Here is an 8988-nt window from a genome sequence, read left to right on the forward strand (position 1 = left end):
ACCAAAGTTAAAATTTTTGAAAACCAAGCACAAAATTTTCGAAAATTTCAATGAAAAAACACAAGAAGACACAAAACTTAAAGATTGACACAAGAATCAAATAAAAGAAACTAGTTTTGAAATTTTTTTAGAAAAAGGACTCAAAGAAATAAAAAATTCAACAAGAACAAAAACAAAAGACTCAAACTAAAAACAAAGATTAAACAAAGAAAAGAAAAATATTTTTTGAAAAAGTTTTTGATTTTTTCGAAAAAAGAAAAATAAAATAAAATAAAAGACTCTAACAAAATTAAAGATAATACCTGATCTAGGGAACAAGATAATATGTCAGTTGTCCAAAATCGAACAATCCCCGACAACGGCGCCGAAAACTTGGTGAACAAATCCCACACTTCGTACAACTGTACCAGCAAGTGCATTCGGTCGTCCAAGTAATACCTGAGCAAGTCCGGGTCGATCCCACGAGGATTGTGGTTTAAAGCAAGCTATGGTTATCTTGCAGATCTTAGTCAGGCGGATAGAAGAGTTATTGGTTTAAATTTGGTTACAAGCATAAGAGGAATAAAAGTGTATAAAATACTTTGTGAATTTGAATGTAACTAGTGATAAGAAGATAGTTAAGGCTTGGAGATGCTTTGTCCTTTTGGATTAACTCTGGCATTACTGTCTTATTCAATTGTGAATGATTTCTTCTATGGCATGTTGTATGTGATCAACGTCGTACAACCGCGGTCATTAATTTCCTCTGCTTCAAATCAAACGCCGGGTCAGCGGTCATCCAATCTGAACAGGGATGAAGCTCTAGTAGTCCATTCTCTTGGTGATCCAACTCAAAATGCCACAGACAAGGTCGAATCTTCTAGATCAGAGAATGCTGCGCCTTTGGGTTCTAGCCTCTACCATAGAGACCCTAATCTCCCCATACCTCGGCTGAACTGGTATCTCGAGAAGTCCCCAACGAAGTCGTGGATTAGCCATCTAAGAGATGTATAATCAAGATGGCGGTTCGATGCTTTCTTGTCACATATTCACATGAACCCAAGAAGGATACGGGTGGTTGTCAGGCACGTGTTCTTAGTATGAAGAACGGAGATGATTGTGACGGGTCATCCCATTCATCATGTTGAAGAACGAATATACATCTTAGAATTGAATCAAACACGGATGAAGAAAAATAGTAATACTTTTATTAATTCATAGAACTCAGCAGGGCTCTTCCCCTTAACCTAGGAGGTTTAGAAACTCATACTGATAGGAAAAACAATGATAAATAAAAATATGGTGTAAATGTCTGTATGATTATGTAAAATATCCCTTAAATACCAAACTAATGACTATGGATTACATGAGAAAGGGTAAAACAGTCTTTAGTGTTAAAATATACTTTTGAGGCCTACTTGGTGAGTGTTTGGGCTGAGCTTTGTTGAGATCCACATGCTAGGAGGCCTCTAGGGCGTTGAACGCTGGCTAGGGGGTCCTCTTTGGGCGCTGGATCCCTAGAATGTGGCCAGAGGTTGGCGTTGGACGCCAGTTTTGGGCTTTTTACTCTGAAGCAAAGTATAGACTATTATACATTGCTGGAAAGCATTCGAAGTCAGCTTTCCATTCCCGTTGATAATGCACCATTAGGACTTCTTTAGCTCCAGAAAAGCTCTTCCGAGTGCAAGGAGGTCAAAACCGGACAACATCTGCAGTACTTTTTCTGTCTCTGAATAAGACTTTTGCTCCAACTCCTCAATTTCAGCTAGAAAATTCTTAAAATTGCATAAAAATACACAAACTCAAAGTAGAATCCAAAAATGTGAATTTAACACTAAAACTTATGAAAACTTAATAAAAATTAAACAAAACATGCTAAAAACTATATGAAAATGATGCCAAAAGCGTATAAAATATCCGCTCATCATGCGTACACACGCCCAATAGAGTTTTTCCCAGCTTGTGCGTACGCATGATGTTGTACGTACGCACAACTTGCAAATTTCACAGAGTGTGTGTGCACACCAGAGTGTGTGAATACTCTCAATAGTAGGCATATCTCTGTGTGTGCGTGTGTAACACCCTAACTTTTAGCACGTCATGATCGTACCAAAAGTAAGGCGTTACTAACTCGTTTTCCTTATTAACTATTTAATATTGAGACTTTAGTTCGATGTCGCATTTCAATTTTTAAGAAAATGCGTGAAAATTTTGTTTTTATTAATTAAAATCATATATCAAAGATCACCAAGTAATAGTAATCACATAGTTGTTACTAATAATAAATGCCATACAAATAAATTCAATATAAAACTCGAATACATTACCTATCCCTCTGGATAAAATAAAATCCTAATCAGTAAAGGCGAGGGAACTCTATGAAAACAACTTAACTTTTAAACAATTCCAACTATTTGTCCGCGGTTTCATACTGAGTCTTCGACCATGTGTCACTGAAAGGGTGGAAGATTTTGGAGTGAGAACAAACCACACGTTCTCGGTAGGGAATGTGAATGCCGTAAAAGTAATGAATAAAATGCGAATAATTAACATACTCAAGGAAACTATAGTTTTATCAAACCTTTTGAAAATACTCTTTGTTTTACTTTAGCTAATTAATTACCTCTTTCAAAATCTCTAAACTGAAAATGGATTTTAAATCTAAGACTAGTCACATTAACCATTTCTCAGCCATATAATTAATTCTCAATCAAAACATCAATTCCTAATCACATTAATACATTCACAAACTAATAGTACAAGCAAGAGATTCAGTTCAACATACAGGCAAGTCGCAATAAGACAAATAGCACAATCACAAAGAAGTAATACAAGCAAACACAATCAAATGCATATGCGCAAACATTATGATGCATGTCTGTCCTAAGCAGGCCATGAGCTCATGTGTCGGTTGCCTACCCGCTTCCGACACTACCGCGCACGAGTCCCAGAAATGGCTTTCCAGATGCATACAGTATGCTTATAAGTCTTATGTCTAGACCGCATATAGTGTGACTTTCAAATCAATGAGCTGACATCTGGAAAACAGTTCTCAGTGTGTGGGCCCCATTATACATTTGGCACTAAGGCCCAAACAAAGTCGCATCTGCTCTCCTGTGGCAGACATTCCTTTAATTAATATATTCCTTTAATCTTTGTTATTTTCTCTCTTGTGGCATAGATTCCTTTAATTATCTCTCTTTCCTTTACTTTTCATTCTTCTTCTTTTCTTTCTTATCAAACCAAACTCAAACAAATAACCTAAAGCAAAATCCCTTCTCAAAAGATTGAGTTTAAAACATTATAATTTTCTTAATAAATTGAATTGAAAACAAAACGCTTTTTGTAATAAATCGAAATCAAATAATATTCTTAAATCAGATTTGATTTTAAATAACACCTTAAATAAAGTCTTAGAGTTTTATAAAAATTTGACAGTATTTCCTCTAAAATTTGGGCTATGCCACCCTTTCAAGGTCCCAACTAAACAATATCTCAACCATTTCGAATATCAAATCCTTTACTCTTGAATCGAACCAATAATTACTAACGAATCAAACCAATATTTTTCTCAAACTCTTTTCAACAGTTTCAAATCCCAGTCACCCCGTAATATGATTGTATAACTCAAATTTTGAATAAAGAATCCTTTGCTCAATATGAGTAAGTGTACAAACTAGGTCTTTTCCAACATAGAATTATTTCTCAAATCAACAATCCAACCAAGACATTGACATAACCAGAGTTTCCAGCATTAATTACAGCCTCAATTCAAACTCAGTTTATATTTCCCATTCAACAAGCAATACCAAATCTATCACCATTCACAACCACAACTCAACAAATATTCATTATAACCAGCTAATAATCAGAATATTCAATATTCTTAAACAATCAAGAAATCAAACACCTATTCATCAAATATATTCACAAATACAACTCAAACTCATCATTTAGTCATTCTAAACAATCATAAATTATTTGCAAATACCCACTAGACCTCCATAGAATTCATAATTTAAAACAGTTAATTTCAAAATAAAACCCCTACCTTAGTTAGTCGAAAACCACAAAATTAAGCGTGACTTCAACTTCGTTCTAACCCGCAGTAGCAGCAATAGCCTTAAATCGAATCAGTAAAAGCAGCGGCATTAGCTGCACCAACAACTTCCCGCAACAGCAATGTCATTGAACAATTTGCTGTGGTATTGACATAATCCTAATGGAATAATATCTCAAAATTTTCAATCAACCATGAAAATAGAACGATAACAATGAGGGTTTTGGAACAAGGACAACTTACTAAAACTCGAAAAGAACAGAGGAATGAAGTGGCAACAATATTAGCTTCGTTTAAATATAAACAACCCCATGGCGACCACCACAGTAGTAGCGATTTTAGCACACAAGAGGGCGAATAAAAAACAGAGATAAGGCTGAGAAACAAATGGAGACAGTGGCTTCGGTGACAGTGGCGGTGGTGACTCCCGCCAGTGATGGTGATGAGCTCCAATGACAATGATGCAGACTGGGTGTGGTGGTGGTGACAGGATCGGCTTTCCCCCTCTCTCTCTCTCTCTTTCATCTTTGCACATTTTCTCTCTCTCTTCGAAGCCCGACAGTGACACGTAGTGAGGCACCACGGTGACCCTAGCTCGATGGTAGCTGGACATTGGCGGAGCACGACGGCTCCTCTCCCCCATTGCGGCATCTCTTACTCATGACGGGCACTCTCTCCCTCGATGGTGGCAGCAGCGACGATGTCTCCCTCTTCTTGCATGGTGGCTCGGCATCTTGACGGCGGTGGTGGTGCGCGATGGTGGCTGGTGATGGCGCGGTACCCTCCTTCTCTCGGATCTCTTCTCGTGCTCTCTCCTCACTATCTGAATCTCCCGTTTTCTTAGCTTTGTTCCTTTTTGCTCTCTTCTTTCCTCTGTTAATGTGTGTGTGGGTAAAGGAAAAGGACAATGGAGGTGGTGAGTGAATGGTGAGGAGAGGGTGGCGTGGCTCAACGAGGAGTTAACAGGTTATGGGGTACGTGTGTGTGAGTTAGGTAAAAGGGGTTAAGGTTAGTGATGAGCGGATAATTTATTCGCTTTTTGGCATTATTTTTAGGTAGTTTTTAGTAGGATCTAGCTACTTTTAGGGATGTTTTCATTAGTTTTTATGATAAATTCATATTTCTGGACTTTACTATGAGTTTGTGTGTTTTTCTGTGATTTCAGGTATTTTCTGGTTGAAATTGAGGGACCTGAGCAAAACTCTGATAAGAAGGTTGACAAAGAACTGCTGATGCTGTTGGATTCTGACCTCCCTGCACTCGAAATGGATTTTCTGGAGCTACAGAACTCCAAATGGAGCGCTCTCAACGCGTTGGAAAGTAGACATCCAGAGCTTTCCAGCAATAGATAATAGTCTATACTTTATTCGAGATTAGATGACGTAAACTGGCGCTCAACGCCAGTTCCATACTGCATTCTAGAGTCAAATGCCAGAAACACGTCACGAACCAGAGTTGAACGCCAAAAACACGTTACAACTTGGCATTCAACTCCAAAAGAAGCCTCTACACGTGTAAAGCTCAAGCTCAGCCCAAGCACACACCAAGTGGGCCCCGGAAGTAGATTTTTGCATCAACTTCTGTAAACCCTAGTAGCTAGTCTAGTATAAATAGGACATTTTATTATTGTATTAGACATCCTGGATTGTATTTTTGATCCTGTGATCACGTTTGTGGGGGCTGGCCATTCGGCCATGCCTGGACCACCATCACTTATGTATTTTCAACGGTGGAGTTTCTGCACACCATAGAATAAGGGTGTGGAGCTCTGCTGTACCTCGAGTTTTAATGCAATTACTACTATTTTCTATTCAATTCAGTTTATTCCTGTTCTAAGATATTCGTTGCACTTCACCATGACGAATGTGATGATCCGTGACACTCATCATCATTCTCACCTATGAATGCGTGACTGACAACCACTTCCATTCTACCTTAGACCGGGCGCATATCTCTTGGATTCCTTAATCAGAATCTTCGTGGTATAAGCTAGAATTGATGGCGGCATTCATGAGAATCCGAAAAGTCTAAACCTTGTCTGTGGTATTCCGAGTAGGATTCAGGGATTGAATGACTTTGGCGAGCTTCAAACTCACGATTGTTGTGCGTGATGACAAACGCAAAAGAATCAAGGGATTCTATTCCGACATGATCGAGAACCGACAAATGATTAGCCGTGTCGTGACAGAGCATTTGGACCTTTTTCACTGAGAAGATGGGATGTAGCCATTGACAACGGTGATGCCCTACATACAGCTTGCCATGGAAAGGAGTAAGAAGAATTGGATGAAGGTAGTAGGAAAGCAGAGATTCAGAAGGAGCACAGCATCTTCATATGCCTATCTGAAATTTCCATCAATGATTTACATAAGTATTTCTATCTTTATTTTCTGTTTATTTATTATTATTATTCAAAAACTACATAATTATTTATTATCCTCCTAACTGAGATTTACAAGATGACCATAGCTTGCTTCATACCAACAATCTCCGTGGGATCGACCCTTACTCACGTAAGGTTTATTACTTGGACGACTCAGTGCACTTGCTGATTAGTTGTGCGAGGTTGTGAAGAAAGTGTTGAGTTATAAACGCGCATACCAAGTTGAATGCCATTATTAGAGATCACAATTTTGTGCACCAAGTTTTTGGCGCCATTGCTGGGGATTGTTCGAGTTTGGACAACTGACGGTTCATCTTGTTGCTCAGATTAGGTAATTTTTTTTTGTTTTTATTTTCAAGAATTTTTCAAAAAAAAAATCTTTCAAAAATTTTTCATCTGTTTTCGAAAATTATTCTAAATTTTTAAGAATGAATTCTAGTGTTTCATGAAGCATGTTGAAGCCTGGCTGGCTGTAAAGCCATGTTTAATTCTTTTGTACTGAGGCTTCCAATCATCAGCATAGAGGCAAGTTAATTGAAATTTTAGATGTTGCATGCCTGATTTATATCCTAAAGCTGGCTGGCTATTAAGCCATGTCCAACCCTTTGATTGGAGCTTTAGGCTAATGTTGAAAGATTCCTGGAATTCTTATTAAAAATTTTGAATTTCTAGTTTTTTTTTTCCTATATGCTTTTCGAAAAAATAAAAGAAAATACAAAAAAATAATAAAATCATAAAAACCAAAAATATTTTATGACTATTGTTTGAGTCTTGTGTCATGTTTTAAGTTTGGTGTCAATTGCATATTCATCTTGTTCTTGCATTTTTCGAAAATTCATGCATTCATAGTGTTCTTCATAATCTTCAAGTTGTTCTTGGTAAGTCTTCTTGTTTGATCTTTAAATTTTCTTGTTTTGTATTATATGAAGTTTTTCATATGCATTTTTGCATTCATAGTGTCCAAGCATTAAAGATTTCTAAGTTTGGTGTCTTGCATGTTTTCTTTACATTAAAATTTTTTTTCAAAAATATGTTCTTGATGTTCATCATGATCTTCATAGTGTTCTTGATCAATCACATTACTTGTTAGTCAAGTAATTAATTTTGATTTTAAAAATTAAATCTTTTTCAACCATATCTTTTTAATCATATCTTTTTATCATATCTTTTTCAAAATTTTATCTCTTTCAAAAATTTGATTTCAAAATATCTTCTTATCTTCTTATCTTTTCAAATTTGATTTTCAAATTTTTTTTAAACTAACCAATTAACTTTTGTTTATTTTTTATCTTTTATAAAACCACCTAACTAATTTCAGCTCTCTAATTTTCGAAAATTACCTCCCTCTTTTTGAAAATTCTTTTAATTAATTAATTGTTTTAAATTTAAATTTTAATTTTATTCTCCTTTAATTTTCGAAAATCACTAACTACTTTTTCAAAATTTATTTTCGAAAATTTCTCCCTCTCTCATCTTATTCTATTTATTTATTCATTCACTAACACTTCTCTTCATCTCAAATCTCTGCTCCTATCCTCACCCTTGTGTTTGGATTATTCATTCTTCTTCACTCTTATTCCCTTTCTTCTTCTACTAACATAAAGGAATCTCTATACTGTGACATAGAGGATTCCTCTTCCTTTTCTGTTCTCTTCTTTCTCATATGAGCAGGAACAAGAAAAAAGGCATTCTTGTTGAAGCTAATCCTGAACCTGAAAGGACTCTGAAGAGGAAACTAAGAGAAGCTAAATTACAACAATCCAGAGACAACCTTACTGAAATTTTCGAACAAGAAAAGGATATGACAGCCGAACCCAACAACAATAATGCAAGGAGGATGCTTGGTGATTATACTACACTTACTTTCAAGTTTGATGGAAGAAGCATATCAATTTCTGCCATTGAAGCAAACAATTTTGAGCTGAAACCTCAACTAGTTGCTCTAATGCAACAAAATTGCAAGTTTCATGGACTTCCATCAGAAGATCCCTACCAGTTTTTAACTGAGTTCTTACAGATCTGTGAGACTGTTAAGACTAATGGAGTAGATCCTGAAGTCTATAGGCTCATGCTTTTCCCTTTTGTTGTAAGAGACAAAGCTAGAACATGGTTGGATTCACAACCTAAGGATAGCTTGGACTCTTGGGATAAGCTGGTCACGACCTTCTTTGTTGAATTCTTTCCTCCTCAAAAGCTGAGCAAACTTAGAGTGGATGTTCAGACCTTCAAGCAAAAAGATGGTGAATCCCTCTATGAAGCTTGGGAAAAATACAAGTAGATGACCAAAAAGTGTCCTTCTAACATGTTTTCAGAGTAGACCATGATAGATATATTCTATTATGGTCTGTCTGAGTTCTCTAAGATGTCACTGGACCATTCTGCAGGTGGATCCATTCACCTAAAAGAAAACGCCTGCAGAAGCTCAGGAACTTATTGAAATGGTTGCAAATAACCAATTCATGTACACTTTTGAGAGGAATTCCGTGAGTAATGGGATGCCTCAGAGGAAGGGAGTTCTTGAAATTGATGCTCTGAATGCCATATTAGCTTAGAACAAAATGTTGAC

The 8988-nt window shown here is 36.5% G+C and overlaps 1 non-coding gene across 1 annotated transcript; it reads right to left on the minus strand.

Moving 5' to 3' along the window:
• Positions 1 to 8622: 8622 nt before the first annotated feature.
• LOC112704310 (small nucleolar RNA R71) lies at positions 8623 to 8731 on the minus strand. The gene has a single exon (XR_003154942.1). It is a non-coding gene; the product is annotated as a small nucleolar RNA R71 (small nucleolar RNA).
• Positions 8732 to 8988: the final 257 nt, after the last annotated feature.

This window comes from Arachis hypogaea, chromosome 7 (assembly GCF_003086295.3).
Source record: "Arachis hypogaea cultivar Tifrunner chromosome 7, arahy.Tifrunner.gnm2.J5K5, whole genome shotgun sequence".
Lineage (NCBI taxonomy): Eukaryota > Viridiplantae > Streptophyta > Magnoliopsida > Fabales > Fabaceae > Arachis > Arachis hypogaea.